At 40.2% G+C, this 21,877-nt stretch overlaps 1 pseudogene; it reads left to right on the forward strand.

Annotated features, from left to right (window-relative positions):
• The first annotated feature begins 20,838 nt into the window (after nucleotides 1-20,838).
• LOC119237879 (acyl-CoA-binding protein-like) lies at nucleotides 20,839-21,092 on the forward strand (annotated as a pseudogene).
• Nucleotides 21,093-21,877: the final 785 nt, after the last annotated feature.

Here is a 21,877-nt window from a genome sequence, read left to right on the forward strand (position 1 = left end):
TTTAAAAAAGTATTGGCAATATGATCACATCATTCAGATTTTGATTGGAAAGTGGAGACATTCTGGAAGTCGACAATGAGCTGAGGAAAAAAAGAGTCTGCTACCTTGCTGCAGGGTTTTAGAGACCTCGGAGGAGAGTCAGAAAGCTTACTTCCATTGGCAAGTCTGGAGATCCTAGACAGAAAGGCCTTGGGAACCCTGAGAAAAGGAAACCTACTGAAAGGTACAAATGTTGCACGTGGAGTCAGAAATGTTGCATGGCTCCTGAGCCCTGGATGTAAAGTTCCAACAAAGTAACAGAAATTTTACTTGTTTATTCTGTCCTATGCCAAAATAGATCAAATAGATAGAAATTAGATTAGTTTACTAATGTATTTTGCCATTCTATTTGATATATTGGGATGAAAAGAAAGAGAAAATTATTTTACTAAAAGCATTTCTTAATATTTTTGAGATTTTTTTCTTTCTTGGCTTCCATTATTTCAGAAATGGAGGACTTTGTCACACTGGCTATGCATGTATAATGCCTCATAATTGATTGCTATTTATTTTGAATACACTGCAACCCTGGTGAAAGCTACCTTCCTGAGACCACACCCAGGCATCCATATTTCATCAAGATAGAAAGAGTCTCAAAAATTGAAAGTGAGATTTACAATAGGTAAGCTATGGAAACAACCCAAATGCCCAAAAATAGATGACTGGATCAAGAAGATGTGGTACATATACACAATGGAATATTACTCAGCAAAATCAAAAAAGATAAACTCATGAAATTTGCAGCAACGTGGATGGAGCTGGAAGGGATCATGCTCAGCAAAATAAGCCAAAAAGATAAAGAAAAATACCAGATGGTCTCACTCATAACAGGAATTTAGAAAACCTAAATAAGGGACTAGGAAAATACTAATTATAATAAAGTAAAAATGAAAATCAACAAGCAACTATAAATCAGAGACACACTATGGTGGGGGGAAGGTAGTAGGATCAAAACAAGGGGGATGGGGGCCCTTCCTGGTGGTGCAGGCAGTTGAGCTCAGTGCTGTGAAGGTGTCTGCAGCCTCTGCAGTGCCGGTTCGATCCCTGCCAGCCTTGGAGGAACCCACATGTTGAGCAGACCTCTCCTGTCTCGCCCGCTGCTCCCCTCAGCAGTGTATTTCATCAATCTGCCTGTTCTGCTCCCCACTCTGTCTCTGGTGAATCCTCTCACCCTCCCATGCCTCTGGCCTATACCCCGGTTCTTGTATAAATAAAATAAATCTTAAAAAAAAAACAAAACAAGGGGGGTGGGAATTGTATGGGGACTATAACCAAGACGAAAATGCATACATTGTGCAAAAAGGAAAAATGATGTAAAAATATATAAAATAAAAAATAAAAAAAATTGAAAGTGGGGAAATTTTAAGAGGAACAATGAGGAACAACATGCCAGTCAGTGGGTGGTGCTCATAGCCAACTCAATAGTAAGTCAAACTTTCCAGATTCCATCTCTTGAGTGGAGTCTAATGGGAAAAAGGGCCAGAATTGGGGCATCTGGCAGCTAAGTTGCTAGACCTTTTGACAATTAAGCCACAGGGACTTTAGCAGTTAAGATGGCTGTTTGGCAGTTGCACATCTGGGGCTTCAACAGCACTGCTAGTGGAGATGTGTCTGTGGAGAAGCTACCAGTTTGTCATGTATAAATTTTCTATCTTTCTCTCTTATTCTCTCTTTCTCTTTCTCTCTCTCTGTCTCTCTCTCTCTCTCCACTCCCTTTCCTCACTCCCTGTGTAAAGACATCATGTTATTGCTTCTCACCATGTCTCTGTTTTGGGTTTTTTTTTTCCTGCATTCTTTAATTTGCAGATGAGGACCCACCAACAAGGTCAACCCCCATGACCCAGGTTTGTCCTATTTCAGTAATGTTTTACTGACTACTTTCACCTTGCATAGTGTTTTGAAGGTAAAACCATGGTGTAATTTGTACATCAATACTTCAGTCCCTTTATGATTGAATAATAGTTCATTGTATACATACCACATCAGTTGAAAGAAATTTAAGTTATCTCCACTTTTTGGCAATTATAACCAATGCTATGAACATTCATGTGTAAGTTTTTATAGTATATGATTTGTATTTCTCTCATATGTATCTAAATATATAGAGATATATAGGTGTATATATCTAAGAGTGGAATTGCTGCATTATATGGTAACACTATGTGTAATTTTTTGAGCTACTGCCAGGATTTACAAAACCAATGGCACCATTTTACATTTTTCTAGAAGTGAATGAGGATTTCAATTTTTCCATACCTTGTCAACACTTGTTATTATCTGCTTATTTTATTACATCTAACCTACTAGGTGTTAAATGTTATTTTATTGTGGTTGCGATTGGTATCTTCTAATGACTGATTATAATCAACATCTTTTCATATGCATTTTTATCTTTTCTGTATGTCTTTGGAGAAATGTCTATTTACATCTTTACCCATTTTTTTTTATTGAGTTACCATTTATCATCTGTTACAAAATCTCTTCCCATTATTGTTCTACCAAATAATCTGGAGGACTTTCACAAAATGTCCTTTCACTTCTCACAGTGATGGCAACCTCCATGATATTGCAACAGGGTGGTCTCCAGGAAAGGGGGAGGTTCCCTGCCCCACCCAAGGGAGGGTGGAGCTGAGCAGGAAGAGGAGAAGCTGCAGGAAGAGACTGAGGAAGGAAGCAGGATGGAGCCAGGAGACCTGGAGGACGCACATGGAGCGTAGAGACACGTGAAGAAACTGCGCTTGTCTTTTGGTCGTGGACTAGGTGACACAGATGTGGGTGAGACCCGTGGGGAGGTGACAATGGCAGCTTTTATCTTGATGTTGATTTTGCTCTTTTCCTTCCGGGCTTGTCCAGTTGTTTGTGACCCTTTTCTGTGGGTCCCCACTGGAGGATGCTTTGGACTTGTGGCAGGCCTTGGGGCCTTGCTCTGGGCCAATCCCATTTGGATGGACTTTTACCCACGAGGGGATGGGTAACTTTGGGTGCTTGATCTAGAAACTAGACTCTTTGCCTTACCTGTATTGTTTCCTAGTTTTATTAAAGTTCCTTCCCATTAAAGTCTTAAATGTTTTGTGTTGATGCGGCGGATGGCAGAACCCATTTAGAATAGGCAGGTTTGCGGGGTTTGGGCTGCCCCTCTCCCTGTCCTATAACAATATGACTTTCTCTGGCCAATAAAATGTGAGCAGAAATATCAGGCATAAGCAGAAGCCAGATAGATTCACCATGTCTATTTTTCTGTATACCATGAGCAATTTGTTTCAGATATAAGTTGTTCCATCAGCCTGTGTTTCAAAATAGAGATGACATGAAAGACAACTAAAGTTGATCACCAGCAGATATGTAGCATTTGTTTTCATGCATCACTTAGATGCTTGGCGACATTTGTTAAAAAAGCATAAACTTACATGCTAAAGGATACACTTGGCCTATGTGCTATGTGACCGGCTCCATTATCCCTCTAAGGTCCTTGATTGGCATTCAAGACCTTGAAAACCAGCCTTATTGATCTCTTAGCCTTATTTCTAGGTTATTCCCTCAATCACTCTATACTCTAAACAAAACAATATATATTGAGAACCTGGAATTCATCTCTCTCTCTCTCTCTCTCTCTCTCTCTCTCTCTCTCTCTCTGTGTCTCTCTCTCTCTTCCCCTGCCTCTCGCAATTCCTGCCTTTTCCTCTCCTTCTCTCTCTTCATCCTAAGCCCTGGCTCTGTCCAAGTTGTTCCTTATTACTAGACTAATAATAACAGCTATATTTGCCTATCATTTTCTATATGTAAAATGCATATGTGGTCACATTTCCTTTCACTCTACCCTGAGAATTGGGTCATGTATCTCATTTCACATATCAACATGTGCTTTAGATTTACTCTTCCTGGAGCACCCAGATGAGGGTAGAATAAAGCCCTTCTTTGAGTCATTATGCTATAATAATAACTATAGGTAGCTTTTACTGAACATTTACTAAATGGCAGACATTATGATGAAGCACTGTGAATGAGTTATGCTTAATCTATGTAGAGAAATTACATGCAAGAGTGATGCCAGCATTATGATGGCATAAGGCACTTCCCTACTTCCTTTGTTTCTAGTATTTAAAATCCAACTGATGGATCAACTATGGATTAGTGACAGTTCCACTGTTCACCATGCCAGGATACCAGAAATATTCATGCATTTGTGCATGTGAAGGTGGGTAAATCAGGTATTGTGGAGATAATTCAGTCAAGGAAAGCAGAGACTGCTGAATGACCAGCTTGATCTAAGGCTCTGGAGAGTGGATTACAGAGGCTCACAGAGACCCCACACTCTCTGAACAAGTGAATGTCAGAGCACCTGAGGAGAAACAGTGCACAGACCAGAAACCCAATGAAGAGGGAACACAAGAATTCCCTCTCCCACCCTGCAGTATCAGAGTCAGTATCCCACAACCAGCTGACAGCAAGACTAGATCTATTCTCTCCTCACCCCCAATTTCCACTGATGTAGTAGTAGAATCATAGCATGGTGGTTACCCTTATCATCTCCTGGTTGCAAGTGGTGATGCACAGCAATAGCCATAATAGCCTCAGCAATAAGCAGAGACCAAAAATTAAAGTCAGAGCTCCACCTACTGTGGAAAATAAGCAAGACATCTAACTATAAAGCTGCTGAAATTATCAATAAATCAAGTAAAACCAGATTTAAAACAAACAGGGGTGGGGCAAGATGGCAGTGCAGGGAAGATGCTGGGCTTATCTCCTCCATATACTGCCAATAAGATTGCAGCACCAGAACAAGGTCAGTAAGTCCTGAAGGAAAAATAGATTATTATAACATACTCTAAGAGTAATGTCCAGAGGAGGGGACCCGAGTGGACAGTGGAACAGGCCAAGCAGGCAGCCCACCTGGGGAAGCAGGTGAGGCTCAGTGGCCTGGCAGGCCTCCATGGCCTGGCAGGCCCTGCAAGCAGGCTCAGTGGCCTGCAGGCCTCCATGGCCTGGCAGGCCCTGCAAGCAGACCAGCAACACTGGCAACCCCCTTTCTTGTTAATCCTCAGCAGACCTCAGTGAGCCCCCTTCAAGCCCCAGGGTAGGTCCCAGACCTGCAATAGCAGGCCCCCACAGACACCTGTGAAGACCTTTGAGAACTCCAAGGAGGGTCCAAGAAGCAGCCTGTTGTAGTAGCACTCAGATAATTCAGCAAGCTTTAGGAGAGTACCTGGAAGCAGATCTGCCAAGTGAACCCCCTCTACTCTCAACAAGCTCTGGGGAAGGCACTAGAATCCAGTCCACAATAGAAGGACTTCCTTCCCAAATCTGAGAAAACCCAGGATCTGTTCTGGTACCACCACCAACCACATTGGTCATAAGCCCCTCACAGAATGCAGCAACTACCAGGAGGGTCTTGGATGCAGCCTTCACCACAGTAAATCCTAGCATATGTAAGGAAGTTCTTGGACAGGACTGGGAAGCAAATGTACTATCATAGGCTGCCATGGACCCCAGAAGGCTCCAAGTGGGGGGAGAGGTTCTAAAAGCAGCTCAGAGCCATAGGTCCTGCAAGCAGTGGAGCAGCTCTACAAAGGGGAGCTGACATACTAGGTCTTGATAGAGATAACTGCACGGTCCGGTCTCCACATGCTGTGGCCCTTGGAGCAGTGAATCAAAGGGACACCATTCAGACACATAGTCTCTTGAGTAGGGATAGGATTGATTATCCCTTAGTAAGCAAAGACCAGTACAGATTTCAACAAGGTTGACACTGCAAATATTCATACTGCATTGATAGCAGATAGGTGGAGAGAAGAACGTATGAAAATTTATCTCAAGTAGGGTGGCAGGGAAGTCAGGTCAGCCAAAGGCCCTGCAGAGAGAAGGGCAGATATTATGTGGAGCATATTCCCTTGAAAGAAAGGGAAACTTCATGGTGGAGGGCCACACAGACTAGGTCCCCACTAAAGATAAAAGCAGAGCAGACATTATGATCTCTACTTCCTCTTCCCACCCTCTAGGACTGGTATTTAATTTCTGAGGTGCACTGAGAGCACAGAGACTGCCAAATCTCTCATCCCAAACTCAAGAGAGAAGAATTAATGGGGGTGCCACAAACAAGAGCCAGTCCCAGCCAATTTTTCCATAACAGCATTAATATCCCTCCAAGTCCCTCCCAACCCTTTGCACTCAGCAACTACAAAAGAGAACTGAGTACTCAAAGAAGTCAGCAAAGACCAAAAAAACTACATTAATTAAAATGCTAAAGAATTAAAAACAGTAATACAATAGGGAGACCTCAAGTAGCTTACCTCCTCCATATACTGCCAACAAGTTTGCAACAGAACAAGATCAATACATCCCGAAGGACAAACAAATGATTATAACACACTCTAAGAGTAACGTCCGGAGGAGGGGACACCAGGAAAGAGTGAAACAGGATGAGCAGGTAGTTCTTGTAATTTATGCCAAAGTGATTAGACTCATTTCCAACCCCCCACCCCATCCATTTTGGGAGGGGTAAGGGTTAGGGGCAATGGAGGTCTGGGCAAAGAGGTAGCAGCCTGACTGGAAGGCACATAAAATTAGGCAGTCATGAATATGCTCACAGCAACATTGAATGAGTCCTGTGGAAGCCTGCTATTGCAGGTCTGCTTCTGGGACACACCCTAGGGCTTGAAAAATACTTGCTGAATTCTGCTGAGTGTTAACAAGATATTTTCCTATCAGACAAAGAGTTCAGAAGTGCTATAATAAAGAAACTCAAACAGAAAAAAATTCAGGGAGGTAAGTAATAGAAATACAAAAGAACTCAGAAAAGAGAGTCAAACAGATTTTAAAACTTAAAAAAACACAAATTAATGAAGCTGAAAACAAAATTATTGACAAAAAGCCGGAAATTGAAGCTTAAATAAGAAAAAACAAAAATTCAGGAAGTAAAGTATTGAATAAATAAGATCAAGAACTCTAAAGAAAGGTATGGAAGTAGGATAGGTCTAATGGGCCAAATTTGTTGGTCACTCAAATCAGTGACCTCTAAGATAGTAATGCATTAAAGATTCAGGTAGAGGATGGGAAAGAAATGAAATGTTAAAAAAAATGAAGAGGAAATTCAAGAAATATCTGACATCATTAAGAAAGCAAACATAAGAATAATGGATATTCCAGAAGGGAATAAGAGAGGGAGGAGAATACAGAGGCTATTCAAGGAAATAATAGAAGACAACTTCCCACACCTGTGGAGGAATTAAATATACAAGTCAACAAGCCTAAAGAACACTTTGCAACCTACATGAGAAGAGACCTAAACCAAAGCACATAATAGTGAAACTAAGAAGAGATCAAGACAAAGAAAGAGTGTTGAAGGCAGTTAGGGGGAATGTATAATGGTAGTTTCATCAGGCTAAATCAGACTTCTCAGCAGAAACTCTACTGGCAAAGAGAATAGAATGGCAAGATATGTCCAAAATACTTGCAGATCAAAACTGTCATCCAGGAATACTATATTCTAAAAGTCTCTTTCAGATATGAGGGAGAAATAAAGGCTTTCCTTCCGGGGACCAGCCTCCGGCAAAATGTCGTGTCGGGTTCCTGAAAGGATGAGACGGCCTCGGCAAATACGAATGATCTGAAACTTAGGGACTGAGGGGAAGGGAATGAGAAGACACCGACACTTGGTGAGGTGCTAGTATCTTCTCCCGAAAGGCTCAGCAGGTTCTTTATTTATACATTTTTTGCAAGCATTGAGATTACATTATCAAGTGCATAGAAACAAAGCAGAAACAATTAGTGCATCTCTTTTTCGTGCTCTCAGCAAGAAGGCAACCTTCAAGGTTAATAAAAAACTAAGTCTTACACTAAAATTCATTGTTTCAGCTAAACAATAACCTAAGACAATTGATAGCCATCGGAACATCCCCATCAGCTAAAGCCTAAGCAAAGAAAGAACTTTTCTTATTCTCTTGGCCTTCACACCAGGGGCCGGCTGCTACTCAGCTATCAGAACTTCCTCTACCTAGAAACTCCTTAACGCAAATAGCTTCATTTAAAAACTTTCCCAAGAAACTTCAAGGGAAGGCAAAAGAAGGACCCACTATAATTATTGTATGGTAATGCTTGTCAGGCATGTTCAGCAAACCATCTCCCATTGTCAAGCGGGCCAAACTGCCCAACAACTAATTTCTAAACAAACAATTTTTCGTGCTATTTACTTACAGTATGCTGATACATATAATTTATTGCCTAATATATTTTCTGATAAATTTTTCTCTATGACGAAGAACAAAAAGCAAAGGATGCCAGATCTTCAGCCCCACGGTGTGAGGCCTTTTCTCTTAGCTGCTTGTCAGTATCCTATCTGGCTGGAGCAACAAGGCCTCCTGCAGCACTTTCCAAACAAACAAAAGTGGAGGGAGTTTGTAAACACTGGACTCCAGCCCCACACAAAAAAATCTGAAAGGAGCATTCTTATCTAATTCAAAGTGAAGAAAATCCACCAAAACAAACAAATAAATAAATAAGAAGTTAGAACAAAAAAAAGTCATGATGGTAATAGTAAATACCCATATGTCAATAATCACTCTAAATGTAAATGGACTAAACTCACCAATCTAAAAGAACAGAGTGGGTTGTTGGATCTGGAAAAAAAATGGCAACTTTCTGTTTTCTAAAGGAGACATATCAGAGTTCCAGAGGTAAACATAAAGGGGTGGGAAATAATCATACAAGCAAATGGGAACCAAAAAAGGAGAGAACACTATAATTGTATCAGAAAAAAATAAACTTCCAGTTAAAAAGGTATTAAGACACAGGGAAAGACATTAATAGTGATTAAAAGATGAATACATCAGGAAGGTATAACACTCAAAAGAATAATCACCAACATATGTGTCAACTATTAACAAACCTAAAAACAATCATTGACTACAGCACAATAGTGGTAGTGATCTTCAACACCCTACTTATATCAATGGCCAGATCAACCAGACAGAAAAAGAAACTGGGAACAATAACTTTAAATAAGGAGTTAAAATAGATGGATCTACCTGACATTTATAAAGCAATACAGCCCCAAAATTCTGAGTATACATTCTTCTTAAATGTACATGGAGTTTTTTCCAAGGTAGACCATATGCTGGGTCACAAAACTAGTGTAAAAAACTCATGAATATTAAAAGAACATCAAATATCTTCTCTGATCACAATGGTATAAAACTTAACTTACTACTACAAAATCAGAGAAATAATTAAAAAATACCTGAAAACAATAAAAATGAAGACACGACCTACAGAAACTATGGTACATGCAAAAGCAATACTAAGAGGGATGTAATAGCAATACAGAAGAATTTGTACTGAGCTCATGAAGTGCATGACAGCATGTACACTACAGAGGCACAGGTCTGAAACACCAGCGAGAAAGGATAGTAATGATTCCGAAAACATGAATCAAGCAGTCACCCTCCAGTGCATTTGCACCAGTGATTGGATACCTCCAGGATCCTCCCATACCATTTGTCTAAGCAGATACAAGGTCAGATCTCGGGACCTACAGAATCTTGGAAAGGCAAAAATATAAAATCACAGTGTCCCTTGCTAGAAAAGTAGAAATATACTTCAAATCTCTAAGTTACTGCTACAGGTACATTTTTTAAAAGTGGAGAAATCTAAAGCAGTAAATGGTCAGGCAAAATAATACATCATATGGCAACTTAACCTCAAGGGAATGCAGTATCACAAGGAGAGAACAACTCTCCAGGATCCACCACAAAGACATGGAAATTTTTATCCTCCTATGAGACACAGACTTTAAAATCTTAGTAGAGATGATCAGAGATGGAGGAAAACACAGAAAACCAAATCAAAGAGATACAAGAAAACTCCAAAAAGCTATTCAAAGACTACAGCAAAATTCGGAAGAACAAGTGAATGGTATAAGAAATAAAATTAAAATGCAAAATAGAATGGAGGTCTTAAATAAGAAAATAGTAGATATTCAGGTGTTAAAAAAAACTCAATATATGATATTAAAAATTCTGGAGAAAGATATGTAAGCAGACTAGAACAAATGGAGGAGTATCAAAACAGTGACCTTGAAGATAATGCACAATGGATCCTGGTGGAAGAAGAAAAAATATGGAAAAAAAAAAACCACGTCAAGATCAATCTCACTGCATTTGGAAAGGCAACATAAAAATAATGGGTATCCCAGATGGGGATGAGAGATAATGCGAAACAGAGGTCTTATTCCAAGAAATAATAGAGGAAAACTTCCCGAACCTGGGGGAGGGATTTAACATACAAGTCCATGAAGTCCAAGAAACTGCTTATTTAAATATAATGAGATGTATTCCATGACACAAAGTAATGAGCCTAGCAAAAATTTAAGAGAGAGAAAGACTATTGTAGGTGACTGGGAGAATAAAAAGAGGTAATCTATAAAGGTATTCCCATTAGGGCTACATCAGACTTCTCCGAAGAAACCATACACGCAAGGGAGGAATGGAAAGACATTTTCAAAATTTTCAAAGATAAAAACTACCAGCCAAGTGGGAATGCAAACTGGTCCAACCCTTATGGAAAGCTGTATGGAGTTTCCTCAAAACACTAAAAATCGATCTACCATATGACCCAGTGATTCCATTCCTAGTAATCTACCCAAAAGGATACAAAAACATTAGCTTGAAAGGAAGCTGGCATTCCCATGTTTATTGCAGCATTATTTACAATAGCTAAGATATGTGAATATTTCGAATGCCCCCAAATCAGATGAATGGATCAAGAAGTTGCAGTATATATACATAATGGAATATTACTCAGCAGTCAAAAAAGATAAGCTCATGCCATTTGTGGCAACATGGATGGAGCCGAAAGGGATTATGCTAAGTGAAATGTCAGGAAAAAAAAAAGATAAATAACAGATGGTTTCATTTATGTGCAGGCTATAGAGAAACCAAACAAAGTGTCATGGAAACAAAAGACAAAACTTGCAAGCTGACCATAAACCTGTGGCATACAGCAGGAGAGGAGAAGGGAGAGAGATCAAAAAAGGGGAGAAGAACACACAAGGCATTTTGGCAATGGATCACGGATGCTATAGTGGTGGGAAAATTACAGGGACCACACTGGAGGGGAGAAGTCAAATACTATCCAAAAATTAACAAAGATACAGTAAAATAAATATATAAAGCTCTTTAAAAATTTTTATTATTGAAACTATTACCAAAAAAAAAGATAAAAACTACCAGCCTAGGATATTATAGCCTGCAAGACTATCTTTTAGATATTTCAGACAAATAAAGACCTTGCCAGACAAACAGAAGCTGAAGGAATTTGCCGACACTAGACTTTCCCCACAAGAAATATTGAAAAGGAGTTTTTCTATTTGATTTGAAGAGAAAACAATTCACAAAAAATTGAAGATGAAAATAGAACTAGAAAACCAAACTAAGATGACAGTAACAAATCTTCAGTGTCAATATATCACCTAAATGTAAATGGACTGAACTAACCAATTAAATGACAGTATGCTCTAATCACAGTGTAGTCTCCAGGAAATTTGATAATCTGGACATCCTATAGAACATCACTCTGATCCACTACATTGGTAACGCCTTGCTGACTAATTTGGTGCACACAAAGCATTAAGTATTCAAGATACTTTTGTAAGATATGTGAATACCAGAGGCAAAAAAAAGGACAGTTAGGATGTCCCCATATAGCATTAATTTTTAACCACAGGCAATTTTGTCCCTTAAGATACATTTAGCAGCCAATGTCTGGAGATATTTTCTGTTGTCACAATAGGAGGTAAGAGAGTTGGTGGCTGCTGGCATCTAGTGGTAGTGGTGAAGATGTTGCTAAATGGTGCTACAATGCACAGGACACTTTCCCACAGCCAAGAATTATCAAGTCCAAAATGTCAAGACTGACGCTGAGGATCCCTGCCTTAAAGTGAATTACATATCTGTGTCTTAAACAACCTAATGCTGATAAAGAGGCACATTTTTGGTGGGCCTCTTTGAAATTAGGGGGCAACATATACCACACTTGGGTACATTTATCTGAACTATGTACTGAGAAACTGTGTGTTCCTGGAAAACAAACAGACCTGCAGCAAGATCAGGCTACTATGAAAACCACCTTGCTTTTCAAGCCCTATAATCCAGAAGATCCAATGTGTCTGTGGCAAATGGTGGTGCTGTATGAACCCTATGGCAAACCCCAATAGGACATCCGAAGCACAGAACCCCAGGGTTTTGACAAAATGTCATGCTCTCCTCTGCTGAAAGAGCACTGGATTCTGGTAGATACAAGATCTTGATAACATTGAGATTAATGTGATCTAAACTGCCCATTGTGAAGTGTCTGTCTAAGATTGGGTAAGCAACAAACCACCATCACTGAAAAGTAGTATAAAAAAGATTAGGTTTGTGCAGATTAGTAGGACACATATCAGCTATAGGAGCAGGTGTCTCAGACCCTACAGCCTCATGAGGAGTTCTCTGTAACCAGCTGTTGTGAGGCAGGGGAAACTTGGATCTAATGTAGAGATGGGTGTCCACATGATGTTGGCTTCAGCTGGAGTGGACTACTAGAGTATTACCATTCCACTTAGTAGTGGCTCTGAAAGAAAATGGAGAAAGGTAATACTGTCACTGGCAAGAACTGGGTAGGTTCATTGTTAGTTCTCACATATGAAAAGATAATTTTGGAATCTTTGGTTTTGGTAGATTTTTACAGGCCTTTAATGCTAAATCTCTGGCTGTCTCCTCCCTGTCTCAGAGTCATGGCACCTATAGCCCCTCACCCCTCGGCACATGTGTGCACATTTACACATGCACACCTACACATGCACATTGCACACTTGCATTCTTGGGTCCAGGTGTCCACAATCACAGGAGTGCAGACTGCAGGTGCTAGCCATAGAGGCTAATGGCAGGAGAGTGTAAAAAAGCCCAATTTTCAACTCACTTACCCTACAACTCAGTTACCCTACCCAGATGAGTATTTTGCCTGGAAGGAGACATGACCTGATGTACAGACCTCCTTTGGATCATAGATTGTAAATGGTTCTGTCTGTCGGTGAGAGACTTAGAAAGAATAATACTGGAATATTTGTAATAAGGAAATCTAGGGAAGAAATATATGGCTCGATATCTCAAAAACTGGCCAATAGAATGAAGACTTATCTAGTGGTCACAGCAGCAGGAATGAAGGTATCCATATGCTATTAAAATTCCTTAAAAGTGGGCCTCCCCGGTGGCGCAGCGGTTGAGCGCTGGGTTGCGAAGCTGCCCGCGGCTTCTGCGGCGCCGGCTCCATCCCCGGCTGCTCCCCGGCCACCAGAGGAGGGTCCCACATGGCGCGCAGACCTCTCCTGCCGCCCGCTGCTCCCCTCAGCAGTGTACTTCGGTCCTTCTGCCTGCTCTGCTCCCCGCTCTGGCTCTGGTGAATTCTCTCACCCTCCCGCGCTTCTGACTGTACCCAGTGCATGTATAAACAAAACAAACAAACAAACAAATAAATAAATAAAAAAACAAAAAGTATAATATATAGTTATGGATACCAAGATATGCTGCAATGCAGTAGAATTTATAATAGTTGAATTATAGGATTTGCTAACAATAACTTAGGGTCCATTGGATGAACGACTCCTTTTTTACTTTGGAAAAGGAATTGGGGGCAGGTAGTTTATTTGGGAGAAGTTGTAAGGCTCCCTAGAAACAACCTGGGGTGAATATTCTCTCGTATGTGATTTATTGAGCATGCACTCAGAAGAGACAGATAAGGGAGGATGGGGAGCAGTATAAGAAAGGAGCTGTGCAAGAATGGGGTTTTATTTTATTTTATTTTTATACTTTTTTTCTATTTTTATATTCCCCATACAATTGCAACCCCGATTTTGATCCCAATCTCTCCTTCTCCCCTCCAAAGAGTGTCTCTGGTTTACAGTTGTTTGTTGATTTTGATTTTTTTTTCTTTCTTATAGTTATTCTTTTTCCTGGTCCAGATTTAGGTTTTCTAGATTCCTGCTATGAATGCGACCATCCGGTATTTTTCTTTTTCTTTCTGCCTTATATCACTGAGCATGATCCCTTCCAGCTCCATCCATGTTGCTGCAAAATGCATGTTTTTATATTTTTTGAATGATGAGTAATATTCCATTGTGTATATGGACCACATCTTTTTTTTTTTAAAAAAAAAAAAAAAAGATTTATTTATTTATTTATTTATTTATACATACAAGCACTGGGTACAGCCAGAAGCGCGGGAGGATGAGAGAATTCACCAGAGCCAGAGCTGGGAGCAGAACAGGCAGAAGGACCGAAGTACACTGCTGAGGGGAGCAGTGGGCAGCAGGAGAGGTCTGCGCGCCATGTGGTACCCTCCAGGGCTGGGGAGCAGCTGGGGATCGAACCCGCGCCTGAGAGGCCGCGGGCAGCTTCGCAACCCAGCGCTCAACCGCTGCGCCACCAGGGGAGGCCCTGGACCACATCTTCTTGATCCAGTCATCTATTTTTGGGCATTTGGGTTGTTTCCAAAGCTTAGCTATTATAAATAGTGCTGCTATAAACATAGGGGTGCAGGTGCTCTTTGGAATTGATGTTTCTGTGTCCTTTGGGTAAACACCTAGGAGTGGAATTGCTGGATCATATGGAAGCTCTATCTTTAGTAGGTTGAGGAATCTCCACACAGCTCTCCATAGTGGTTGGACCAGTTTGCACTCCCACCAGCAGTGCAGGAGAGTTCCTTTCTCTCTACATCCTCACCAACATTTGTTGTTGCTAGTTTTTTTAATATGTGCCATTCTCACTGGTGTGAGATGGTGTCTCATGGTAGTTTTGATTTGCATTTCCCTGATGACAAGTGACGTTGAACATTTTTTCATATGCCTGTTGGCCATTTGTATTTCCTCTTCGGAGAAGTTTCTTTTTAGCTCTTCTGCCCATTTTTTGACTGGATTATTTTCTTTGTTGTTGTTGAGTCTCCTCAGCTCTTTGTAGATTTGTGTCATCAGTTCTTTGTCATTAGTGTTGTGTGCAAAAATGTTCTCCCAGTCGGTGGGGTGTCTCTTTGTTTTGGTTATTGTCTCTTTTGCTGTGCAGCAGCTCTTAAATTTGATGTAGTCCCAGCTGTTTATCTTTGCCTTCACTATCACTGCTTTGGGTGATGTGTCTGTAAAGATGTCTTTGAGGTGCATGACATGTAGTGTTTCACCTATATTTCCTTGTATATATTCTATGGTTTCAGGTCTTATGTTGGTTTTTGTATATGGTGTGAGGTAGAGGTAAAGCTTCATTCTTTTGCATGTAGTGACCCGGTTTTCCCAGCACCATTTATTGAACAAACTTTCTTTGCTCCAATGCATATTCTTTGCTCCTTTGTCAAAGATTAGTTGACCATAGATCTGTGGGTTTATTTCTGGGTTTTCTATTCAGTTCCATTGGTCCATGTGTCTGTTCTGGTTCCAATACCATGCAATTTTGATTATTATGGCTTTGTAGTATAGTTTGAAATCCATTCCCTTCTTTTTTTTTCATGAGGGTTTTGGCTATTTGGGGTTTTTGGTGGTTCCATATGAATTTCATCAATATTTTTTATAATTCTTTGAAGAATGACATTGAAATTTTAATTGGAATAGCATTGAATCTGTAGATTGCTTTTGGTAGGATGGCCATTTTCAGAATGTTGATTCTTCCGATCCATGAGCAGGGGATGTCTTTCCATTTCTTTGTGTCTACTTCTATTTCTTTTAACAGTGTTTTATAGTTTTCTTTGTATAGGTCCTTTACTTCTTTTGTTAGGTTTATTCCCAAGTATTTGATTTTTTTTTGTTTCAATAATAAAAGGAATGATTTTCTTGATATCTTCTTCTTCAGATTTATTGTTTGTGTAGAGGAAGGCTACTGATTTTTGTGTGTTGATTTTATATCCTGCCACTTCACTAAACTGATTGATTAGTTTGATTAGTTTTTCTGTGGAGTTTTTGGGGTTCTCTACATATATTATCATATCATCTGTGAATAGCGATAGTTTGACTTCTTCTTTTCCTATTTGGAATCATTTTATGTTGTTCTCTTGTCTTATTGCTCTGGATAGGACTTCCAGTATTATATTGAAAAGCGGTGGTGCGAGTGGACATCCTTGTCTTGTTCCAGATCTTAATGGAAATGTTTTCAGCTTTTCACCATTGGGAATGATACTGGCTATGGGCTTGTCATATATGGTCTTTATGATGTTGAGGTATGTTCCTTGTATCCCGAGAATTTCAAGGGTCTTTATCATAAATAGGTGCTGTACTTTGTCGAAAGCTTTCTCAGCATCTGTGGATATTATCATATGGTTTTTATTTTTCTTTTTGTTGATGTGTTGAATTACATTGATTTTCAGGTGTTGAACCATCCTTGTGTCCCTGGAATAAATCCTACTTGGTCGTGGTGAATTATCTTATGGATACATTGTTGGATTCTGATAGCTAAAATTTTATCAAGGATTTTTGCATCAGTGTTCATTAGAGAGATTGGCCTGTGGTTTTCTTTTTTTTGTGTGTGTTGTCTTTGTTCGGTTTTGGTATTAGTGTAATGTTGGCTTCATAGACTGTGTTTGGTATTATCCCTTCCTTCTCAATTTTTTGAAAGAGTTTGTGAAGGATAGGCACAAATTCGTTTCTGAACATTTGGTAGAATTCGTTTGTAAATCCTCTGGTCCTGGGCTTTTGTTTTGGGGGAGGTTTTTGATTACCATTTCGATTTTGCTGCTTGTAATTGGTCTGTTTAGGTGTTCTATTTCTTCTTCATCTAGCTTTGGGTGATTGTAGAGTTGTAGGAATTTGTCCATCTCTTCTAGATTGTTTTGCTTGTTTGCATATAACTGTTCATAGTAATTTCTGATTATTTTTTTGATTTCTGCTGTGTCTGTTGTGATTTCTTCTCTTTCATTTGTGATCCTATTTATTTGTGATTGATATTCAACTTCTTCTTCTTGTTTTTCACTTTTCGCTTATTTCTTCTCTTCTTTCTTCTTCTTCTTCTTCTTCTTCTTTCTTCTCTTCTTCTTCTCTTCTTCTTCTTTTCTTTCTTCTTCTTCTTCCTCTTCTTCTTCTCTTCTTCTTCTTCTTCCTGTTCTTCTTCTTCCTCCTCTTCTTCTTCTTCTTCTTCTTCTTCTTCTTCTTCTTCTCTTCTTCTTCTTCTTCTTCTTCTTCTTCTTCCTCTTCCTCTTCCTCTTCCTCTTCTCTTCTCCTTCTGCTTCTCCTTCTCCTTCTTCTTCTTCTTCTTCTTCTCCTTCTTCCGTTTTTTTCTTTGTGAGCCTGGCTAGGGGTTTGTCTATTTTATTTATTTTTTCAAAGAACCAACTTTTGGTTTTATTGATCTTTTGGATTGTTTCAATTCCATTTCTTTCTTTCTTTTTTTTTTTTAAATGCTCGCCATCTCTCTTTTTTTCTTTAATATTTATTTATTTATTTATACAAGCACTGGGTACAGTCAGAAGCGCGGCAGGGTGAGAGAATTCGCCAGAGCCAGAGCGGGGAGCAGAGCAGGCAGAATGACCGAAGTACACTGCTGAGGGGAGCAGTGGGAGGCAGGAGAGGTCTGCGTGCCATGTGGGACCCTTCTCCGGTGGCCGGGGAGCAGCCGGGGATCGAACTGGCGCTGCAGAGGCTGCGGGCAGCTTCGGAACCCAGCGCTCAACCGCTGCACCACCGGGGAGGCCCACAATTCCATTTATTTCTGCTTTGATTTTTATTATTTCTTTTCTTCTACTGGTTTTGGGGGTTTTTGTTGTTCTTTTTCTAGTTCTTTGAGCTTTGAGATTAGGTTGTTTCTTTGAGTTCTATCTTGTTTCTTTTTTTTTTTTTTTAAGATTTATTTATTTGTTTGTTTATACAAGCACTGGATACAGTCAGAAGCATGGGAGGGTGAGAGAATTCACCAGAGCCAGAGCAGGGACCAGAACAGGCAGACCAACAAAATACACTGCTGAAGCGGGCAGCAGGTGTGGCAGGAGAGGTCTGTGTGCCATGTGGGATCCTCGCCAGTGGGCAGGGATGGAACCAGTGCTGCAGAGGCTGTGGGCAGCTTCGCAGCCCAGCTCTCAACTGCTGCACCACCAGGGGAGGCCCTCTTTCTTGTTTCTTGGTGTGAGCCTGTATTGATATATATTTTCCTCTTATTACTGCTTTTGTTGCATGCCATACATTTAGGAAATTGGTGTCCTCCTTGTTATTCAACTCAAAGTATTATTTAATTTCTTCTTTGATCTCCTCATTAGTCCAGTGGTCTTCCAGTAGTGTGGGTTTCAATCTCCATGAGGTAGAAGGGGTCCTTGCCTTCTTTTTATGGTTTATTTCTAGTTTGATGCCTTTATGGTCAGAGAAGATGGTTGGTATGCTTTCAATCTTGGGGTATCTGTTGATGTTTGTCTTGTGTCCCAGTATGTGATCAATCCTGGAGAATGATTCATGTGCACTTGAGAAAAATGTGTACTAAGATATTTTGGGGTTTAGTGTTCTATAGATGTCTGTTTTGCCTATGAGCTCTAGGTCCTTATTTTGAACTTTACTGTCCTTACTTATTTTTTGTCTCTTTGATCTATCCACTGTTGATAGTGGTGTGTTGAAGTCTCCCACTACGTATGTGTTTTTTGTGATGTCTGTTTTCAGAGAGGACAACAGTTGTCTGATATATTTTGGTGCTCCTTCGTTTGGTGAGTATATGTTAATGAGTGTTATTTCTCCTTGAAGTATTGTCCCCTTGATCATAATGTAGTGACCACCGTGTTCTCTTTTTACCTTTTTGAGTTTGAAGTCTGTTTTATCTGATATAAGTATAGCTGTTCCTGCTTTCTTTTTTGGTCCATTTGCTTGTAGTATTGTTTTCCATCCTTTCACTTTGAGTCTATTTTTATCTTTTGTAGTTAAATGTGTTTCCTGGAGACAGCAAAAGGTTGGGTTTTGTTTCTTAATCCAGCCTGCGACTCTGTCTTTTTATTGAAGAGTTTAGTCCATTTACATTTAGAGTTAATATTGATATGTTAGCATCTGTATTTGCCATTTTATTTGTCTTTTCTCTGCTTTTATCTATTTATTTAAATTTTTTTTGTCTTGTTTTGCTCTTATTCATCTCTCTGTTGGTTCTGGCTTTAGGACTCCATGTAGTATTTTTTGGAGTGGGGGTTAAGTTGTAATGAAATTCTGGAGTTTCTGTTTGTGTGGGAAGGTCCTTATTCTTTCTTCATAGAGGAAGGAAAGCTTTGCAGGGTAGAGTATTCTTGGTTGGCATATATTTTCTTGGAGTCTGTTGACTATGTCCCTCCACTCTCTCCTTGCCCTTAGTGTTTCCTTGGAGAAGTCTGATGTCAGCCTGATTGGTTTTCCTTTGTATGCTATCTGTTTCTTCCCTCTTGTCAGCTTCATTATTTGTCTTGGATTCTTGGGAGCTTTACTATTATGCGTCTTGCTGTATTTTTCCTTTCATCATGAAAGTTTGGTGTTCGTCTTGCTTCTTGTATGCCTATTTTCAGCTCCTTCTTCCCAAACAAATTCATGTTTGGGAAGTTCTCTTCAATTATTTCCTTGAATATTTTCTCAGTTCCTATGTCTCTCTCCTCTCCTTCTGGGATTCCTATAATTCTTATGTTTCCTTTCCTCATGGAGTCAGATAGTTTCCAAAGTTTTTCTTCATTCCTTTTTTTTTCACACTTCACTTTCCTTTTCTGTTTTGGTTCTTTTTGTTTCTGCACCTTTGAGAGTACTTATTTGTTCTTCCATTTCATCTACTCTGCTTTCACTGCTTTTCCCAGAGTTCTTTAGGGCCTCCATTAATCCTTTGATCTCTTGAATTTCCCTCACGTCCCTCTTTAGAGACTCAATTTCATTCTTCTGATTGTTGATTATCTTTCCCATATTATTTTTGACTTCTTTCAATTTTTTAATCATGGCAATTTTAAATTCTCTTTCTGGAAGACTTGTAAGTTCTTCCAAATCACTGTTGTTGCAATCTGGTGGGTGATTTTCTTTTTGTTGTGTGTCTTTTCCCTGAGGACTTGGTTGATTGCTTGCAGTTTTTCTTCTCTTTGCTGCTTGTTTTCTAATTTGTCCTATAAGTTGGGATACTGTGTTGCTGGTACTCGCCAGCATCTTTTTGGTGTGCTCTTTCTGGGATGTCAGAAACTAGTGGTCTAATCGAGTCAAAATCTGTTATGGTCCAATCTGTTATGTCTGAATTCTGGTAGTGCAGTGGCACTATGAATATGTTAGTGGTCGCTGTCACAAAGAATCTCCTCCTTCTGTATTTGTTTAATTCCAAGATGGGTCTTGTGGTTCCACAGACTACCCTGCAGTGGCAGGATTGCCTGCTGGGCTCCAAATCACTGGACCCCCCTCTGGGCTCAGACTGGTATCCAGATGGAGCCAGGCTTGTGGGGGTTTTTCAGCTCACCTCTGGCTGTGGGGGCAGCCCTATCCCAGCTCCACGCAGTCTAGGTGTGTTGCAGGCCTGTCAAGGTCCCTGATCTAAAATGGGGAGTTAGGAAGGCACTTCTGTGCACCAGTGGTGGTCTGCCCCAGTGGTGACTGGATCCCCCTCTGGGCTCTGGTGGCCAGATAGGGTCTGGCTTGTGGGGGCTTTTCAGCTCATCTCTGGCTGTGGGGGCAGCCCTTTCCCAGCTCCACACAGTCTAGGTGTGTTGTAGACATGCAAAAACTCCCTGATCTATGTTGGTCTTTTTAAATCCAGCCTTTGGTCAGTCAACTCTAGTGCCACTCTAGTGTTTCCTGCTTCTCCCCTCCTCCACAGACTTCCTGAAATCCTGCAGTTCAGTCCCATGTCTTGGACTGAATTTCACAAAGCTGCTTAGGATGTTAAACACCTCAAGATCAAGGCCAAGAGCTGAGAGACACTGTTCATCTACAGTTGCTACTAACAGACAACTATGGGTGACATGAACTCCTTGGGATGTTGGACTTCAAGCACAAGAACAAGTGGGATGCCTAGAATGAGCCAAAAGGGACTTCCCAGGACAAGGTCTTGGAAGCTTATGTTGACAAGGTAGAAAACTGGAAGGAAAAATATGGATGATAAGAGATTAAATTGGATTGCCAGTCACACATTTCATCTAAACTTTTATAATTTCTTGTTTTTCTAATACTGTGGGTTATGTGAAATAATGAAAATAGCCAGTTAAACCATCTCCTCAGGACTGTCCAGAATATGGCTCTAACAGATTAGGGACTGAAATTGTCACTGGTCTTCACTAATTAATTTTTGTCTGTGGATCAATTAAGAGTTCATTTGTTACTTAGAAATGTGTATAAAAAGTAAAATAAAATCCAACCATTGTGGGTCCTCCCCGGTGGCGCAGTGGTTGAGCGCTGGGCTGCAAAGATGCCCGCAGCCTCTGCAGCACAGATTTGATCCCCGGCTACCAGGCAAGGGTCCCACATGGCACACAGACCTCTCCTGCTTCACTCACTCTCCCCCCAGCAGTGTACTTCGTCAGTCTGCCTGTTCTGCTCCCCACTCTGGCTCTGGTGAATCCTCTTACCCTCCGCACTTCTGACTATACCCAGTGCTTGTAGAAATAAATAAATAAATCTTTAAAAAAAATTAAAATCCAGCCATTGTGGTGAATGTGTGCAATGGTATCTCATTGTGCTTTTAATTTGGATTTTCCTTTTGAGGAAAGGAAGCAACTTCTGTTTATTGCACTTGTGAGTATCCTTTTCTGATGGGTATTGTTTCTCTCTTCTTAATGAGTTGTAGAGGTTTAATAGGTATCCTGACTGACTCTCTTTGTCAGTCATATGAACTACAAGTACCCCAGTCCTTGGCTGTCTTTTCAGATTTTTGATGGTGTGTTTTAA

The sequence above is a fragment of the Talpa occidentalis genome, unplaced genomic scaffold, assembly GCF_014898055.3.
Source record: "Talpa occidentalis isolate TD23 unplaced genomic scaffold, MPIMG_talOcc4v2.1 talOcc4.11, whole genome shotgun sequence".
Classification (NCBI taxonomy): Eukaryota; Metazoa; Chordata; class Mammalia; order Eulipotyphla; family Talpidae; genus Talpa; species Talpa occidentalis.